We start from the raw sequence: 20,571 nt of genomic DNA on the forward strand, positions 1-20,571 counted from the left end.
ACGGTAATAGTAGAACATATGTCAATTGTCGTTCATAGAGAAACCTGCCTTACCGACAACTTAGGTCGGTAAACGGATCTTTCGATAAGTGGAAGTCGGGAATACCGACTTCGTGCTCCTACATTACCGACACTTATTATTAATACTTGGATAATATAATGATTACTACTAGCATTTAATTTTATCTAAACGATTGCTGCAAATAATATTTCTTATATTTCATTTTTCTTCTAACTGAGAATAAATTCCAATAATTATTAATAACTAATAAAACAAATAGTTAATAAAATTTATATAAAGCAATAATGCTAGCCAGTACATAAAATATTCACCGTCGTAATGAAGGCACACGTGCAATGAAAGGAAACCTTTTATCTCAAGTATAAGGCGCACGTGCAGTAACTTGACACCTTCATATCTTAGGGCACACGTGCAGTGAGCTCAAGTAAAGCGCACGTGCAGTTCGGAGAATTCTCGCTTGATAGCAACTCATATCTTATCAATGTAATATAACACCTCTATCCCTTCGGAGAATTCACGCTTGATAGTAACTTATACCTATGTCAACGTAATATAACGCCTTTATTCCTTCGGAGAATTCACGCTTGATAGTAATTAATACTTCCTCGCTTCTGAGAATAGTAATCGTCATGCACATTCTTCTCCAAGAGTGGGGTTTCGTAGAAGAAAAGTCGGTAGTGGAGGAAGCACATAGCGCAAGTGGGGGTATCCCCCACTCAGCCGTACGGGACTCGACGTGGGGAGCTTAGAGACTCCTCTCCGGCAGTCTACCGGCAACCTCTATACTCTTAACACTTAAATCTTAATTACCTCTGTTAATTATTATATACTTATACATTTGTGCTTGAAAGTCTCTCTTCCAACGCAACTACTTCTTATACAAGACAAGTCTTTTTCAAGATAGTCTTCCATATACGTTAACGAAGCTTAACATAAGAGCAGTCTTTTTCAAGACACTCTTTTTTATACGTTACAACTTAATTAACCTGGAAGACAGACTTTCTCATTATTATAAATTATTAACAAGACAAGTTAATAATTTATCTTATTTACAATTTCGCTTGATTATACCAATTTTATATAAGAGTTCGTACACGTCGCGCATTTATAACCGTTTATTACAACTTGCGTACAGTAACGCACTTTAACACGCTACGTTCATAATCCGTGTTACTATTGTAATATTCCGTGTGACAGTTACTACGAGTGACCAGAATTGTGTAACCAATTGTGCAACTCTTGCTTATTTTTAATCTTTAAAGAATATACTTTAATTTTACCTGTTAATCAAGTGATATTCATTTAATAACACAACCTTTCTACACCGAAATCCTGTGACCACTCAATCAACGCAATCGATCCAAAGGAGCTTGGCCCCGTGGATTGTCGGCATTTGGCACAAATCGTATTTTCTAGAGGACATATTCATCTATTTCAAGGGTAAGTACCCCTCATCCATCATAAACTTACAAGTTATTACCTCCTATTGGCTTCCCTAAGATATCTAGCCCAGATCCCGAGTAAAGTCCGGCTCCACGGATTGACTCAAAATAGGGCACTCTTCTTAACCGAGTAAATTCTGAAAAAGATTGACCGGGAAAAGGAAGATTAAAATTTGTTCTTACTCCTCTTGACAACCCCATTCGGGACGTCACAAAACTAATCATTTTAAAAAACATCGAATCTACGCGAAAAATGCTCAAAACATGTCGAAAATCGATGATTTTCATCTTTCCGAAGAGTTCGTGACAATGTGTACAAAGAAATCGGCCCTTTTTTTCGGCGAAAACTATTCAGTGTTGAACCAATATTCTTGGAAAATCTTTCGAAATAAAGGCTGAAAAGAGCATACAGAGGACTATTCTATAGTCTGAGAGCACTTATAGATCGGAAGCTTGCTAGAAAATTTTTCGATAAAATACGAAAAAATTCTCAGGCAGCGAAAAAAAAGTACCCTAAAACTCGAAAAAATTTCACTCCCAAAATCGCAACGATCATTTTTCGGCGAAAAAACATCGAATTCTACGCGAAAAATGCTCAAAACATGTCGAAAATCGATGATTTTTCATCTTTCCGAAGAGTTCGTGACAATGTGTACAAAGAAATCGGCCCTTTTTTTCGTTCGCGAAAACTATATTCAGTGTTATGAACCGCAATATTCTTGGAAAATCTTTCGAAATAAAGGCTGAAAAGAGCATACAGAGGACTATTCTATAGTCTGAGAGCACTTATAGATCGGGAAGCTTGCTAGAAAATTTTTTCGATAAAATACGAAAAAATTCTCAGGCAGCGAAAAAAAAGTACCCTAAAACTCGAAAAAATTTCACTCCCAAAATCGCAACGATCATTTTCGGCGAAAAAACATCGAATTCTACGCGAAAAATGCTCAAAACATGTCGAAAATCGATGATTTTTCATCTTTCCGAAGAGTTCGTGACAATGTGTACAAAGAAATCGGCCCTTTTTTTCGTTCGCGAAAACTATATTCAGTGTTATGAACCGCAATATTCTTGGAAAATCTTTCGAAATAAAGGCTGAAAAGAGCATACAGAGGACTATTCTATAGTCTGAGAGCACTTATAGATCGGGAAGCTTGCTAGAAAATTTTTCGATAAAATACGAAAAAATTCTCAGGCAGCGAAAAAAAAGTACCCTAAAACTCGAAAAAATTTCACTCCCAAAATCGCAACGATCATTTTTCGGCGAAAAAACATCGAATTCTACGCGAAAAATGCTCAAAACATGTCGAAAATCGATGATTTTTCATCTTTCCGAAGAGTTCGTGACAATGTGTACAAAGAAATCGGCCCTTTTTTTCGTTCGCGAAAACTATATTCAGTGTTATGAACCGCAATATTCTTGGAAAATCTTTCGAAATAAAGGCTGAAAAGAGCATACAGAGGACTATTCTATAGTCTGAGAGCACTTATAGATCGGGAAGCTTGCTAGAAAATTTTTCGATAAAATACGAAAAAATTCTCAGGCAGCGAAAAAAAAGTACCCTAAAACTCGAAAAAATTTCACTCCCAAAATCGCAACGATCATTTTTCGGCGAAAAAACATCGAATTCTACGCGAAAAATGCTCAAAACATGTCGAAAATCGATGATTTTTCATCTTTCCGAAGAGTTCGTGACAATGTGTACAAAGAAATCGGCCCTTTTTTTCGTTCGCGAAAACTATATTCAGTGTTATGAACCGCAATATTCTTGGAAAATCTTTCGAAATAAGGCTGAAAAGAGCATACAGAGGACTATTCTATAGTCTGAGAGCACTTATAGATCGGGAAGCTTGCTAGAAAATTTTTTCGATAAAATACGAAAAAATTCTCAGGCAGCGAAAAAAAAGTACCCTAAAACTCGAAAAAATTTCACTCCCAAAATCGCAACGATCATTTTTCGGCGAAAAAACATCGAATTCTACGCGAAAAATGCTCAAAACATGTCGAAAATCGATGATTTTTCATCTTTCCGAAGAGTTCGTGACAATGTGTACAAAGAAATCGGCCCTTTTTTTCGTTCGCGAAAACTATATTCAGTGTTATGAACCGCAATATTCTTGGAAAATCTTTCGAAATAAAGGCTGAAAAGAGCATACAGAGGACTATTCTATAGTCTGAGAGCACTTATAGATCGGGAAGCTTGCTAGAAAATTTTTTCGATAAAATACGAAAAAATTCTCAGGCAGCGAAAAAAAAGTACCCTAAAACTCGAAAAAATTTCACTCCCAAAATCGCAACGATCATTTTTCGGCGAAAAAACATCGAATTCTACGCGAAAAATGCTCAAAACATGTCGAAAATCGATGATTTTTCATCTTTCCGAAGAGTTCGTGACAATGTGTACAAAGAAATCGGCCCTTTTTTTCGTTCGCGAAAACTATATTCAGTGTTATGAACCGCAATATTCTTGGAAAATCTTTCGAAATAAAGGCTGAAAAGAGCATACAGAGGACTATTCTATAGTCTGAGAGCACTTATAGATCGGGAAGCTTGCTAGAAAATTTTTCGATAAAATACGAAAAAATTCTCAGGCAGCGAAAAAAAAGTACCCTAAAACTCGAAAAAATTTCACTCCCAAAATCGCAACGATCATTTTTCGGCGAAAAAACATCGAATTCTACGCGAAAAATGCTCAAAACATGTCGAAAATCGATGATTTTTCATCTTTCCGAAGAGTTCGTGACAATGTGTACAAAGAAATCGGCCCTTTTTTCGTTCGCGAAAACTATATTCAGTGTTATGAACCGCAATATTCTTGGAAAATCTTTCGAAATAAAGGCTGAAAAGAGCATACAGAGGACTATTCTATAGTCTGAGAGCACTTATAGATCGGGAAGCTTGCTAGAAAATTTTTTCGATAAAATACGAAAAAATTCTCAGGCAGCGAAAAAAAAGTACCCTAAAACTCGAAAAAATTTCACTCCCAAAATCGCAACGATCATTTTTCGGCGAAAAAACATCGAATTCTACGCGAAAAATGCTCAAAACATGTCGAAAATCGATGATTTTTCATCTTTCCGAAGAGTTCGTGACAATGTGTACAAAGAAATCGGCCCTTTTTTTCGTTCGCGAAAACTATATTCAGTGTTATGAACCGCAATATTCTTGGAAAATCTTTCGAAATAAAGGCTGAAAAGAGCATACAGAGGACTATTCTATAGTCTGAGAGCACTTATAGATCGGGAAGCTTGCTAGAAAATTTTTCGATAAAATACGAAAAAATTCTCAGGCAGCGAAAAAAAAGTACCCTAAAACTCGAAAAAATTTCACTCCAAAATCGCAACGATCATTTTTCGGCGAAAAAACATCGAATTCTACGCGAAAAATGCTCAAAACATGTCGAAAATCGATGATTTTTCATCTTTCCGAAGAGTTCGTGACAATGTGTACAAAGAAATCGGCCCTTTTTTTCGTTCGCGAAAACTATATTCAGTGTTATGAACCGCAATATTCTTGGAAAATCTTTCGAAATAAAGGCTGAAAAGAGCATACAGAGGACTATTCTATAGTCTGAGAGCACTTATAGATCGGAAGCTTGCTAGAAAATTTTTTCGATAAAATACGAAAAAATTCTCAGGCAGCGAAAAAAAAGTACCCTAAAACTCGAAAAAATTTCACTCCAAAATCGCAACGATCATTTTTCGGCGAAAAAACATCGAATTCTACGCGAAAAATGCTCAAAACATGTCGAAAATCGATGATTTTTCATCTTTCCGAAGAGTTCGTGACAATGTGTACAAAGAAATCGGCCCTTTTTTTCGTTCGCGAAAACTATATTCAGTGTTATGAACCGCAATATTCTTGGAAAATCTTTCGAAATAAAGGCTGAAAAGAGCATACAGAGGACTATTCTATAGTCTGAGAGCACTTATAGATCGGGAAGCTTGCTAGAAAATTTTTCGATAAAATACGAAAAAATTCTCAGGCAGCGAAAAAAAAGTACCCTAAAACTCGAAAAAATTTCACTCCCAAAATCGCAACGATCATTTTTCGGCGAAAAAACATCGAATTCTACGCGAAAAATGCTCAAAACATGTCGAAAATCGATGATTTTCATCTTTCCGAAGAGTTCGTGACAATGTGTACAAAGAAATCGGCCCTTTTTTTCGTTCGCGAAAACTATATTCAGTGTTATGAACCGCAATATTCTTGGAAAATCTTTCGAAATAAAGGCTGAAAAGAGCATACAGAGGACTATTCTATAGTCTGAGAGCACTTATAGATCGGGAAGCTGCTAGAAAATTTTTTCGATAAAATACGAAAAAATTCTCAGGCAGCGAAAAAAAGTACCCTAAAACTCGAAAAAATTTCACTCCCAAAATCGCAACGATCATTTTTCGGCGAAAAAACATCGAATTCTACGCGAAAAATGCTCAAAACATGTCGAAAATCGATGATTTTTCATCTTTCCGAAGAGTTCGTGACAATGTGTACAAAGAAATCGGCCCTTTTTTTCGTTCGCGAAAACTATATTCAGTGTTATGAACCGCAATATTCTTGGAAAATCTTTCGAAATAAAGGCTGAAAAGAGCATACAGAGGACTATTCTATAGTCTGAGAGCACTTATAGATCGGGAAGCTTGCTAGAAAATTTTTTCGATAAAATACGAAAAAATTCTCAGGCAGCGAAAAAAAAGTACCCTAAAACTCGAAAAAATTTCACTCCCAAAATCGCAACGATCATTTTTCGGCGAAAAAACATCGAATTCTACGCGAAAAATGCTCAAAACATGTCGAAAATCGATGATTTTTCATCTTTCCGAAGAGTTCGTGACAATGTGTACAAAGAAATCGGCCCTTTTTTTCGTTCGCGAAAACTATATTCAGTGTTATGAACCGCAATATTCTTGGAAAATCTTTCGAAATAAAGGCTGAAAAGAGCATACAGAGGACTATTCTATAGTCTGAGAGCACTTATAGATCGGAAGCTTGCTAGAAAATTTTTCGATAAAATACGAAAAAATTCTCAGGCAGCGAAAAAAAAGTACCCTAAAACTCGAAAAAATTTCACTCCCAAAATCGCAACGATCATTTTTCGGCGAAAAAACATCGAATTCTACGCGAAAAATGCTCAAAACATGTCGAAAATCGATGATTTTTCATCTTTCCGAAGAGTTCGTGACAATGTGTACAAAGAAATCGGCCCTTTTTTTCGTTCGCGAAAACTATATTCAGTGTTATGAACCGCAATATTCTTGGAAAATCTTTCGAAATAAAGGCTGAAAAGAGCATACAGAGGACTATTCTATAGTCTGAGAGCACTTATAGATCGGGAAGCTTGCTAGAAAATTTTTTCGATAAAATACGAAAAAATTCTCAGGCAGCGAAAAAAAAGTACCCTAAAACTCGAAAAAATTTCACTCCCAAAATCGCAACGATCATTTTTCGGCGAAAAAACATCGAATTCTACGCGAAAAATGCTCAAAACATGTCGAAAATCGATGATTTTTCATCTTTCCGAAGAGTTCGTGACAATGTGTACAAAGAAATCGGCCCTTTTTTTCGTTCGCGAAAACTATATTCAGTGTTATGAACCGCAATATTCTTGGAAAATCTTTCGAAATAAAGGCTGAAAAGAGCATACAGAGGACTATTCTATAGTCTGAGAGCACTTATAGATCGGGAAGCTTGCTAGAAAATTTTTCGATAAAATACGAAAAAATTCTCAGGCAGCGAAAAAAAAGTACCCTAAAACTCGAAAAAATTTCACTCCCAAAATCGCAACGATCATTTTTCGGCGAAAAAACATCGAATTCTACGCGAAAAATGCTCAAAACATGTCGAAAATCGATGATTTTTCATCTTTCCGAAGAGTTCGTGACAATGTGTACAAAGAAATCGGCCCTTTTTTTCGTTCGCGAAAACTATATTCAGTGTTATGAACCGCAATATTCTTGGAAAATCTTTCGAAATAAAGGCTGAAAAGAGCATACAGAGGACTATTCTATAGTCTGAGAGCACTTATAGATCGGGAAGCTTGCTAGAAAATTTTTTCGATAAAATACGAAAAAATTCTCAGGCAGCGAAAAAAAGTACCCTAAAACTCGAAAAAATTTCACTCCCAAAATCGCAACGATCATTTTTCGGCGAAAAAACATCGAATTCTACGCGAAAAATGCTCAAAACATGTCGAAAATCGATGATTTTTCATCTTTCCGAAGAGTTCGTGACAATGTGTACAAAGAAATCGGCCCTTTTTTTCGTTCGCGAAAACTATATTCAGTGTTATGAACCGCAATATTCTTGGAAAATCTTTCGAAATAAAGGCTGAAAAGAGCATACAGAGGACTATTCTATAGTCTGAGAGCACTTATAGATCGGGAAGCTTGCTAGAAAATTTTTCGATAAAATACGAAAAAATTCTCAGGCAGCGAAAAAAAAGTACCCTAAAACTCGAAAAAATTTCACTCCCAAAATCGCAACGATCATTTTTCGGCGAAAAAACATCGAATTCTACGCGAAAAATGCTCAAAACATGTCGAAAATCGATGATTTTTCATCTTTCCGAAGAGTTCGTGACAATGTGTACAAAGAAATCGGCCCTTTTTTTCGTTCGCGAAAACTATATTCAGTGTTATGAACCGCAATATTCTTGGAAAATCTTTCGAAATAAAGGCTGAAAAGAGCATACAGAGGACTATTCTATAGTCTGAGAGCACTTATAGATCGGGAAGCTTGCTAGAAAATTTTTTCGATAAAATACGAAAAAATTCTCAGGCAGCGAAAAAAAAGTACCCTAAAACTCGAAAAAATTTCACTCCCAAAATCGCAACGATCATTTTTCGGCGAAAAAACATCGAATTCTACGCGAAAAATGCTCAAAACATGTCGAAAATCGATGATTTTTCATCTTTCCGAAGAGTTCGTGACAATGTGTACAAAGAAATCGGCCCTTTTTTCGTTCGCGAAAACTATATTCAGTGTTATGAACCGCAATATTCTTGGAAAATCTTTCGAAATAAAGGCTGAAAAGAGCATACAGAGGACTATTCTATAGTCTGAGAGCACTTATAGATCGGGAAGCTTGCTAGAAAATTTTTTCGATAAAATACGAAAAAATTCTCAGGCAGCGAAAAAAAAGTACCCTAAAACTCGAAAAAATTTCACTCCCAAAATCGCAACGATCATTTTTCGGCGAAAAAACATCGAATTCTACGCGAAAAATGCTCAAAACATGTCGAAAATCGATGATTTTTCATCTTTCCGAAGAGTTCGTGACAATGTGTACAAAGAAATCGGCCCTTTTTTTCGTTCGCGAAAACTATATTCAGTGTTATGAACCGCAATATTCTTGGAAAATCTTTCGAAATAAAGGCTGAAAAGAGCATACAGAGGACTATTCTATAGTCTGAGAGCACTTATAGATCGGGAAGCTTGCTAGAAAATTTTTTCGATAAAATACGAAAAAATTCTCAGGCAGCGAAAAAAAAGTACCCTAAAACTCGAAAAAATTTCACTCCCAAAATCGCAACGATCATTTTTCGGCGAAAAAACATCGAATTCTACGCGAAAAATGCTCAAAACATGTCGAAAATCGATGATTTTTCATCTTTCCGAAGAGTTCGTGACAATGTGTACAAAGAAATCGGCCCTTTTTTTCGTTCGCGAAAACTATATTCAGTGTTATGAACCGCAATATTCTTGGAAAATCTTTCGAAATAAAGGCTGAAAAGAGCATACAGAGGACTATTCTATAGTCTGAGAGCACTTATAGATCGGGAAGCTTGCTAGAAAATTTTTTCGATAAAATACGAAAAAATTCTCAGGCAGCGAAAAAAAAGTACCCTAAAACTCGAAAAAATTTCACTCCCAAAATCGCAACGATCATTTTTCGGCGAAAAAACATCGAATTCTACGCGAAAAATGCTCAAAACATGTCGAAAATCGATGATTTTTCATCTTTCCGAAGAGTTCGTGACAATGTGTACAAAGAAATCGGCCCTTTTTTTCGTTCGCGAAAACTATATTCAGTGTTATGAACCGCAATATTCTTGGAAAATCTTTCGAAATAAAGGCTGAAAAGAGCATACAGAGGACTATTCTATAGTCTGAGAGCACTTATAGATCGGGAAGCTTGCTAGAAAATTTTTCGATAAAATACGAAAAAATTCTCAGGCAGCGAAAAAAAAGTACCCTAAAACTCGAAAAAATTTCACTCCCAAAATCGCAACGATCATTTTTCGGCGAAAAAACATCGAATTCTACGCGAAAAATGCTCAAAACATGTCGAAAATCGATGATTTTTCATCTTTCCGAAGAGTTCGTGACAATGTGTACAAAGAAATCGGCCCTTTTTTTCGTTCGCGAAAACTATATTCAGTGTTATGAACCGCAATATTCTTGGAAAATCTTTCGAAATAAAGGCTGAAAAGAGCATACAGAGGACTATTCTATAGTCTGAGAGCACTTATAGATCGGGAAGCTTGCTAGAAAATTTTTTCGATAAAATACGAAAAAATTCTCAGGCAGCGAAAAAAAAGTACCCTAAAACTCGAAAAAATTTCACTCCCAAAATCGCAACGATCATTTTTCGGCGAAAAAACATCGAATTCTACGCGAAAAATGCTCAAAACATGTCGAAAATCGATGATTTTTCATCTTTCCGAAGAGTTCGTGACAATGTGTACAAAGAAATCGGCCCTTTTTTTCGTTCGCGAAAACTATATTCAGTGTTATGAACCGCAATATTCTTGGAAAATCTTTCGAAATAAAGGCTGAAAAGAGCATACAGAGGACTATTCTATAGTCTGAGAGCACTTATAGATCGGGAAGCTTGCTAGAAAATTTTTTCGATAAAATACGAAAAAATTCTCAGGCAGCGAAAAAAAAGTACCCTAAAACTCGAAAAAATTTCACTCCCAAAATCGCAACGATCATTTTTCGGCGAAAAAACATCGAATTCTACGCGAAAAATGCTCAAAACATGTCGAAAATCGATGATTTTTCATCTTTCGAAGAGTTCGTGACAATGTGTACAAAGAAATCGGCCCTTTTTCGTTCGCGAAAACTATATTCAGTGTTATGAACCGCAATATTCTTGGAAAATCTTTCGAAATAAAGGCTGAAAAGAGCATACAGAGGACTATTTATAGTCTGAGAGCACTTATAGATCGGGAAGCTTGCTAGAAAATTTTTCGATAAAATACGAAAAAATTCTCAGGCAGCGAAAAAAAAGTACCCTAAAACTCGAAAAAATTTCACTCACAAAATCGCAACGATCATTTTTCGCGAAAAAACATCGAATTCTACGCGAAAAATGCTCAAAACATGTCGAAAATCGATGATTTTTCATCTTTCTGAAGAGTTCGTGACAATGTGTACAAAGAAATCGGCCCTTTTTTCGTTCGCGAAAACTACATACAGTGTTAAACCGTAATATTCTTGGAAAATCTTCGAAATAAAGGCTGAAAAGAGCATACAGAGGACTATTCTATAGTCTGGGAGCACTTATAGAACGGGAAGCTTGCTAGAAAATTTTTTTGATAAAATACGAAAAAATTCTCAGGCAGCGAAAAAAAAGTACCTTAAAACTCGAAAAATTTCACTCCCAAAATCGCAACGATCATTTTTCAGCGAAAAAACATCGAATTCTACGCGAAAAATGCTCAAAACATGTCGAAAATCGATGATTTTTCATCTTTCCGAAGAGTTCGTGACAATGTGTACAAAGAAATCGGCCCTTTTTTTCGTTCGCGAAAACTATATTCAGTTTTATGAACCGCAATATTCTTGGAAAATCTTTCGAAATAAAGGCTAAAAAGAGCATACAGAGGACTATTCTATAGTCTGAGAGCACTTATAGATCGGGAAGCTTGATAGAAAAATTTTTGATAAAATACGAAAAAATTCTCAGGCAGGGAAAAAAAAGTATTCTAAAACTCGAAAAATTTCACTCCTAAAATCGCAACGATCATTTTTCGGCAAAAAAACATCGAATACTACGCGAAAAATGCTCAAAACATGTCGAAAATCGATGTTTTTCATTTTTCCGAAGAGTTCGTGACATTGTGTACAAAGAAATCGGCCCTTTTTTTCGTTCGCGAAAACTATATTCAGTGTTATGAACCGCAATATTCTTGGAAAATCTTTCAAATAAAGGCTGAAAAGAGCATACAGAGGACTATTCTATAGTCTGAGAGCACTTATAGATCGGGAAGCTTGCTAGAAAATTTTTTTAATAAAATACAAAAAAATTCTCAGGCAGCGAAAAGAAGTATCCGAAAACTTGAAAAAATTTCACTCCCAAAATCGCAACGATCATTTTCGGCGAAAAAACATCGAATTCTTCACGAAAATGCTCAAAACATGTCGAAAATCGATGATTTTTCATCTTTCCGAAGAGTTCGTGAAAATGTGTACAAAGAAATCGGCCCTTTTTTCGTTCGCGAAAACTATATTCAGTGTTATGAACCGCAATAATCTTGGAAAATCTTTCGAAATAAAGGCTGAAAGAGCATACAGAGGACTATTCTATAGTCTGAGAGCACTTATAGATCGGGAAGTTTGCTAGAAAATTTTTTCGATAAAACACGAAAAAATTCTCAGGCAGCGAAAAAAAGTACCCTAAAACTCGAAAAAGTTTCACTGACAAATCGCAACGATCATTTTTCAGCGAAAAAACATCGAATTCTACGCGAAAATGCTCAAAACATGCCGAAAATCGATGATTTTTCATCTTTCCGAAGAGTTCGTGACAATGTGTACAAAGAAATCGGCCCTTTTTTCGTTCGCGAAAACTATATTCAGTGTGTGACGTCCCAGATGGGGGTTGTCAAAAAGGAGTAAGAAACAATTTTCAATTTCCCTTTTTCCCGGTCAATCTTTTCCAGAATTTACTCGGTTAGGAAAAGTGCCCTGTTTTGAGTCAATTGTGGAGCCGGACTTTACTCGGGATCTGGGCAAAAGGAACTTTTATCCTAAAATAAGTAAAATCTTTTACTTACTTGGGGCTGCTGCCTCAATAGGTGTTGAAAATGGTTGATAGATGTTGATTCCGTCAGTGATTTGGATTGACTTCCCTGATAATAATTGAGGATTTTTGCCAACAGGATTTTAATTCCAATTCACAATACACGATATTAGGTAAAAACCAAATATATCTAAATAACAGTTGATATTAAAAATTATACACTGAGTTTACACAACTTATGTTCGCAATATTAGAAAGAAAACGACGTGTCACAGAGCAAACGTAACTTAACGCAGTATATCAAAGATGCGGGAGCGTAACCTTATATAATAGTTGTACAAAAATATTCAAGATTTATATCTTAAAAGAAGAGTTGATGTTTTATAAGTATAAGGTTTGTCGATAGACTAAAGAAAAAGAAACTATAAAAGAAGAAATTATATCGAGTAAGAACTATAAATGAGCAAGTAACTATTATAATGAACCATAATGAGCAAGAAACTATAATAAAATGAACCATGCGCTTAAATATTTTCCCACTTTTATACTTTCTCTCCTAAATTTAAATATCGTAGTTAGCTACAGATCACGTGATCGCCGTGCGATCACGCGATCACGCAAACACGCGCTTTTCATTCTTGGATCACGTGATCAGCGTGTTCTCTTTTATTTTCTTATATTTGACTGAAATATATATATGTGTTATATATGTTACAATGAAGGTTGAGAACACTTACGCGATCCGCGCGCGATCACGTTTTCTTCATGCTTGGATCACGTGATCGACGTGTTTACGACTACGTACGCAAAAGGAATAGATCACGTAATCGGCGTGTTTATTAATAGACAAAGAAAAGGGATGGATCACGTGATCGGAGTGTTCTCTTTTAATTCTTATTAATCTTCAAATATATATATATATATATATATATATATATATATATTAAATATTACAATATATAATATAATATAATAATATAATATAATTAAATAATTAAATTATTAATGATATTAAATTAAAATATAATATAATTTCATATAAATACATTATATATTATTATATAAAATATATATATATATATATATATATATATATATAAATATGTGTTACGATAAGAGTTGAGAACACTTACATATCGCGTAAAGTCGTCGTTAAGACGTTATACATGGTTGTTTACGAACGACTATTTCTAAACTCTTACTTTATTAAATTTTGTTTTTATACTATTATTAGCATATATATATAATACTAAATTATATATATATATATAGTTATGTATGTGGGAAGGGAAATTAGATAAAGGGGCTATGAATTAAAATATGAATATTCGAGAACGATCATTGCTAAATATATCCGTATTTCAAGGAAAAACAAAGTTGTTTGTCAGTTAGGAAGGGATAGAAAAAATTAAGAAGAAACGTTAAGATAGGAATATTGGGGAACTATCGTTGCTAAATATATACGCCTTTAGGAAGCAAACAGCTATTATTGTATCAGATTAATTTGTATTCACATTAAAACATTCTATTAACTTTATATTGGAATCCTACATGTATATATATTAATAATATTTTATTATTAATATATTATTATTCTTTCTTAATATTAAAACGATGGTCACTCATGGAAATGCCTATAAAGTTAACAAATCGGGTAAACGTCGTCACTAGGACGTGACACCTCCCCCCTTAGAGAGAAGCAGGGAATTTTGTTTTTGTTAATTGTCGGAAAACATTTCCGTTTATTCCCATAATTTTTGGCTAATTAATTCAGTGTAAAGAAATATTTTTTTTTTTAAATTTATCTAAATTTTCTTATGTATAAAGTTCTATCTTTTCGGTTATTCGAAAAGTTTTTGACGAGAAGAAAAAAAAAATATAAAAATAAACATTCCTATGTTTCGACATCAATATGTCAAGTATATATTTATAAATTAGTACGAACTTCTCGATTTATTAATCCAAGTAATTCTTTGAATTGCTGATAGACGCATTTCTTATATATATTATTAATCAATATTATTATATTTATGTAATAATCTAATACGATATATGAATATTATGTGAGATAAAACATGTCACACGCACACATATATATATAAGAATATTTATAAAAATTAACAAAAGCAAAATGAACTGATGTAGTATTAGTCGATTATAAGTATATGCTAGAACTTATGTAATAAAGTATAATTATAGAATCATACAATAATAAACGAAAAACTCAAATATTATTGTTCTATATTATCAATAGAAAATTTCAAACGAAATATATATAGCAATATGATTCACAATGAAATAGTATAGCAATTATAATAAATACTACTTGCAAAATATTTTTTTTTTTTTTTTTTTAATATGCGTGATTTTCTACGAAAAGTGCAACATCGCCGGCAGCATCTGTGAAACTTCCCGCGTACTGGCCAAGTGCCGATTCGCCGTTGGCCTTAGTCCTCTTGATAAGTTCTTCCTGTCCAGCTGTTACTTGATCGTTCCTGTTACCTTCTTGAGCGGTAGACAATCCGAAGAAGAGGCCTCGATGAACTTGAATGCCATCAGGAAGGATTTCGGGCTCAACAATCGGTACGATTCTTGCGCTCTGACAAATTGAAACGTAACGAGCGAAAACATTAGCGTTTTCTAAAAAAAAAAAAAAAAAAAAAATGGCAAGTTCTTTTTAGGCGTATGCTTTGTAATTTTAAGAACGCATCTCCACTTAGCGAAATGACAGCTATCCTACTGTACTGTTCGGGTCTTTTACCGACTTTAACCAAACTAGTGGTTTGTGATCAGTTATAAGGGTAAATTCTCGGCCGTACAAATATGGCCTAAAATAATTTGTAGCGAAGACTATTGCCAATAATTCTCTTTCAATAGTAGAATAATTCATTTCAGCTTTATTTAAAATTCGCGAGCAATAGGAGATGGGTAAATCCTTACCGACGGGGCCTTGACTCAACACGGCGCCGATTGCATAACCAGATGCGTCCGTTGTAACGTTAAAAGGCAAAGAAAAATTTGGATACTGTAGAATTGGTTCTTTGCATAAGGCATCACGCAATGAGCAAAATGCGTTTCCTTGGGTGGATTCCCATCTAAAATAAGCCTCCTTTTTAAGTAAATCAGTTAGAGGTTTTGCTACTTTTGAAAAAGCTGGTATAAATCTTCTGTAATATCCAGCAAGACCTAAAAATTGGCGAATTGATTTAATGTTGGTTGGACGCGGAAATTGTTTTACTGCTTCTAATTTTTTCGGATCAGGCTTTACGCCGGTTTCTCCTATAATATGGCCCAAATAAGCTACTTCTCGTCTGAGGAATTCACATTTGTCGGGCTGCAGTTTTAGATTTGCTATACGAAGACAATGCGCGAGTTTATTAAATTTTGCTTGATGCTCGTTGAGTGATCTCGCGTAAAGAACCACGTCATCCAAATATACAAACATTTCTTTGCCTTGTAATCCGGTCAAGACATGGTCCATTAACCTCTGAAAGGTTGCTGGAGCGTTTTTTAATCCAAATGGCATTCTATTAAATTCATAATGACCTTGCGGGGTCGAGAAAGCTGTCTTGGCGCGGTCATCCGGATGCATTTCGATTTGATGAAATCCGGATTTCAGGTCAAAAGTAGAAAAATATTTTGCCGCGCCAAATTGGTCAAGTATCTCCGTAATATTTGGTATAGGGTACGCATCTCCTACCGTTTTTTCGTTAAGATTCTTATAATCGATCACCATCCGCCACTTTGGGTTACCTTTTGAGTCCGACTTTTTCGGTACTATCCAAATGGGTGAATTATAAGGTAAAAGAGATGGTCTTATTATGCCATCGTTGAGCAACTCCGAGGTTTGTTTCTTTACTTCTTCCTTATGTATTGGCGGAAATCTATATTGTCTGGTGTGCACCGGAATGTCATCGGTAGTAATTATTCGATGTTGTAAAAGGTTGGTGCAACCGAGCGGTTCGCCAGGAAGATGAAAAATATCTGCATTTTTGTCTAATAATTTAGAAACAGATTCTGCCTCTTCTGTATTTAGGTGATCAAGGCGGAGGAGTGCTCTAACAGAGTCTGGTCTGGAGAAGGTTGGAGTTTTAGGAGATTCTTGAATTTTATTTTTTTCATTTGGATCAGCGCAAGGTGATTCGGATATATTATAAAGGGTGTGCAAGCATTCGTTTAAGTTATCAACTTCGGATGTGGATTTATAGGAATCACATGGTAAATTGGAAGAGTTCCTATATTATATGCCAAAAGTTCCAATTTTGGAATTTGTAATGAAACAAATCTCGAAGTTGTATTAATGAGTCTGAAATATGCTTTTCCGTCTATATTTTCTACCAGTGCTTCGCCGGCATAAACTCCCTTTGGAAGCTGTAATCGCGGAATATAACCGTCTTTAACATCGGCGTTTATAACGTGACAGAAAATTACCCTCGAGGTTCTAGGTGGAATGCTAACCTTGTCGCCGACCGTAAATGGAATTTCTTTATATTTTACAATAAGCACTTCCTTGATATAGTCAACCTTTGTCGGAATGGAACGGAGGAACTCGTTGCCTAATATTCCATCCGTAGAAATAGGGAAGTGATTGTCTATTGCGTGAAATGTGGTCTTCTCTCCGAAAATAACGAGTTCGACAGTACCTAATGTCTTTTGTATGCCGGGAGAGATACCAGTCAGTTGCACTATTCTTTCTGTATTTATAATTGTCTTTTTAGTTAAATTTTTTATTTTAATCAAGTTAATATCCGCGCCTGTGTCTATCATAAGTGTCACTGCTTCTTTCAACCGTGGAGAAGTCGCGGTGACACATGGAGCCGTCCAAATATTATTTCGTCTTATGTGTTTGATTTCGACGGGCCCGCTTTCGGACTTGGGCTTCGTGGACGCTCCTTGGGAGTGGGGGAGCGGCGCGCGTCTTCGTCCGCGCCCCTTTTCAAGTTTCCCGAATTGAGATTCTCGATTTTATATTTAAGTTTTCTACACTCGAGAATTTGGTGCCCAAAGTTTTTACAATACTGGCATTTCTTTAATGGGGTCTTTTTCTTGGAAGGAGACCTAAATTTAGTAGGGGATCCAGGCTTACTAGGAGGTTTTTGCTCGGAATTGGAAGGGAAAGGATACCCATTCTTTTGCCAACAATTGCTTTCCAAATGCCCATTTCTTTTACAATAATTACAGTTAATAGTACTGTTAATTGGTCTGACGTTCGCGACGCGATTTTTATTTATCGAAGTACTTAACTTATCGTCTTCCTCTTTGATCTGTTTGTCTATTTTAAGGAGGCAGATTAAGACTTCGTCAAAGTTATTATATCTTTCAAATTTTAATTCTGTTTTATAGTCCCGAGGCAGACCCCTAATGAATGCGTCTAATCCTTCTTTCTCGATTGCTATTTCCATCCCGCGTTCTAAACGCCCCGACTCTTTCGCCGCTTCGTCTAGAACCGACTGAGTGAGTTCTCTTACTCGTCCAAAATAATCGAGCGCGTGTTCGCCCGGTCTCATAAATTCTGTAGAGAGCTTTCCCCTATAATAACTTGATCCGCGGGAAGGAAGAAATGCGTCTTTTAGTCTATCAAGAAGGTGTTCTACTCTATCGATCCTAAGGCCTTCCGTTACTAGGTATGCATGACCATTAAGTCTTGAAAGGAGTAGTCTAGTGAGAGACGCTTCTACTTCGGGTGAATAACCTGCTGGTAATGAATCAAGCGCGCGCCGACATGCCCTACAAAATTGCGTTACGGTGATGTTGTATCCGTCGTACTTTGGGACATTTTCTATATATTCCCGTAATTTTAGAGAGGAATTTGACAAATTGGAAGGGGGAGCAAAAGGAGCTATTCTTTTCATATTCTGATTTCATGCCTTAAATCCTCGATCTCTCTTCTTAATTCGTCCTCTACATAAAAATCAGGTGTTACTGTTCTCCGTCTTGGTGTTGGTCTTGGAGAGGTTGGACGTGGAGATGGATTTGGAGTACCAGGGGTATAAGTTAAAGGGACGAAGGAGTCCACCGGAGGATCAGAACGTTCAAAACCACGGAAATCTGGCATATTATCGCCTAAGGGTTTTCTGATCTCCTCCTCTTTCAACGCGAGTCTCCGTTCCCTAAGCTCTAGTTCTAGTTCCCTGTTACCGAGTTCTTCTTGTTTCCTAAGTATTTCTTCTTGTGTTTTACTGAGTAAATCTTGAATATTCATTATTTCTTCCATCTTTTTACGCATAGCGTAATCCATCTCGCCAAGAACAACTGGGGTATTCGGTCTACTTTTTCTTTGCTCTTGAGACATTTTGAATTTTATAAATAAAAGTTACGGTTTCTTAAAAATGCGAATAAATTGACAAGTTAAATCTCCTATCAGGCAATCGAATTTATTTGCGATCTATCTATTAGCAATCCCACCGCTGCCACCAGTTTTACTTCCTGTGACGTCCCAGATGGGGTTGTCAAGAGGAGTAAGAACAAATTTTAATCTTCCTTTTCCCGGTCAATCTTTTTCAGAATTTACTCGGTTAAGAAGAGTGCCCTATTTTGAGTCAATCCGTGGAGCCGGACTTTACTCGGGATCTGGGCTAGATGATCTTAGGGAAGCCAATAAGAGGTAATAACTTGTAAGATTATGATGGATGAGGGGTACTTACCCTTGAAATAGATGAATACGTCCTCTAGAAAATACGATTTGTGCCAAATGCCGATAATCCACGGGCCCAAGCTCCTTTGGGTTGATTGAGTTGATTGAGTGGTCACAGGATTTCGGTGTAGAAAGGTTATGTTATTAAATGAATATCACTTGATTAACAGGTAAAATTAAAGTATATTCTTTAAAGATTAAAAATAAGCAAGAGTTGCACAATTGGTTACACAATTCTGGTCACTCGTAGTAACTGTCACACGGAATATTACAATAGTAACACGGATTATGAACGTAGCGTGTTAAAGTGCGTTACTGTACGCAAGTTGTAATAAACGGTTATAAATGCGCGACGTGTACGAACTCTTATATAAAATTGGTATAATCAAGCGAAATTGTAAATAAGATAAATTATTAACTTTCTTGTTAATAATTTATAATAATGAGAAAGTCTGTCTTCCAGGTTAATTAAGTTGTAACGTATAAAACAGAGTGTCTTGAGAAAGACTGCTCTTATGTTAAGCTTCGTAAACGTATATGGAAGACTATCTTGAAAAAGACTCGTCTTGTATAAGAAATAGTTGCGTTGGAAGAGAGACTTTCAAGCACAAATGTATAAGTATATAGTAATTAACAGAGGTAATTAAGATTTAAGTGTTAAGAGTATAGAGGTTGCCGGTAGACTGCCGGAGAGGAGTCTCTAAGCTCCCCACGTCGAGTCCCGTACGGCTGAGTGGGGGATACCCCTACTTGCGGTATGTGCTTCCTCCACTACCGACTTTTCTTCTACGAAACCCCACTCTTAGAGAAGAATGTGCATGACGATTACTATTCTCAGAAGCGAGGAAGTATTAATTACTATCAAGCGTGAATTCTCCGAAGGAATAAAGGCGTTATATTACGTTGACATAGGTATAAGTTACTATCAAGCATGAATTCTCCGAAGGGATAGAGGTGTTATATTACATTGATAAGATATGAGTTGCTATCAAGCGAGAATTCTCCGAACTGCACGTGCGCTTTACTTGAGCTCACTGCACGTGTGCCTAAGATATGAAGGTGTCAAGTTACTGCACGTGCGCCTTATACTTGAGATAAAAGGTTTCCTTTCATTGCACGTGTGCCTTTATTACGACGGTGAATATTTTATGTACTGGCTAGCATTATTGCTTTATATAAATTTTATTAACTATTGTTTTATTATATATTAATAATTATTGGAGTTTATTCTCAGTTAGAAGAAAAATGAAATATGTGAGAAATATTATTTGCAGCAATCGTTTAGATAAAATTAAATGCTAGTAGTAATCATTAAATTATCCAGTATTAAATAATAAGTGTCGGTAATGTAGGAGCACGAAGTCGGTGTTCCCGACTTCCACTTATCGAAAGATCCGTTTACCAACCTAAGTTGTCGGTAAGGCAGGTTTCTCTATGAACGACAATTGACATATGTTCTACTATTACCGTATGCTGTCAAAAATGATATTTATCGATTGTCGTTCGT

At 35.7% G+C, this 20,571-nt stretch overlaps 1 protein-coding gene across 1 annotated transcript in view; it reads left to right on the top strand.

The window, feature by feature from the left end:
• The first annotated feature begins 289 nt into the window (after positions 1-289).
• LOC122519917 overlaps positions 290-20,571 on the top strand; it is a 46,893-nt gene continuing 26,611 nt past the window's right edge. The window contains exon 1 of the mRNA XM_043639725.1: positions 290-1,461. The gene's annotated coding sequence lies outside the window, so the exon portion shown is untranslated. The remainder of the gene's footprint in view (positions 1,462-20,571) is intronic.

Source organism: Polistes fuscatus, unplaced genomic scaffold, assembly GCF_010416935.1.
Source record: "Polistes fuscatus isolate 324 unplaced genomic scaffold, CU_Pfus_HIC Scaffold1, whole genome shotgun sequence".
Taxonomy (NCBI): Eukaryota; Metazoa; Arthropoda; class Insecta; order Hymenoptera; family Vespidae; genus Polistes; species Polistes fuscatus.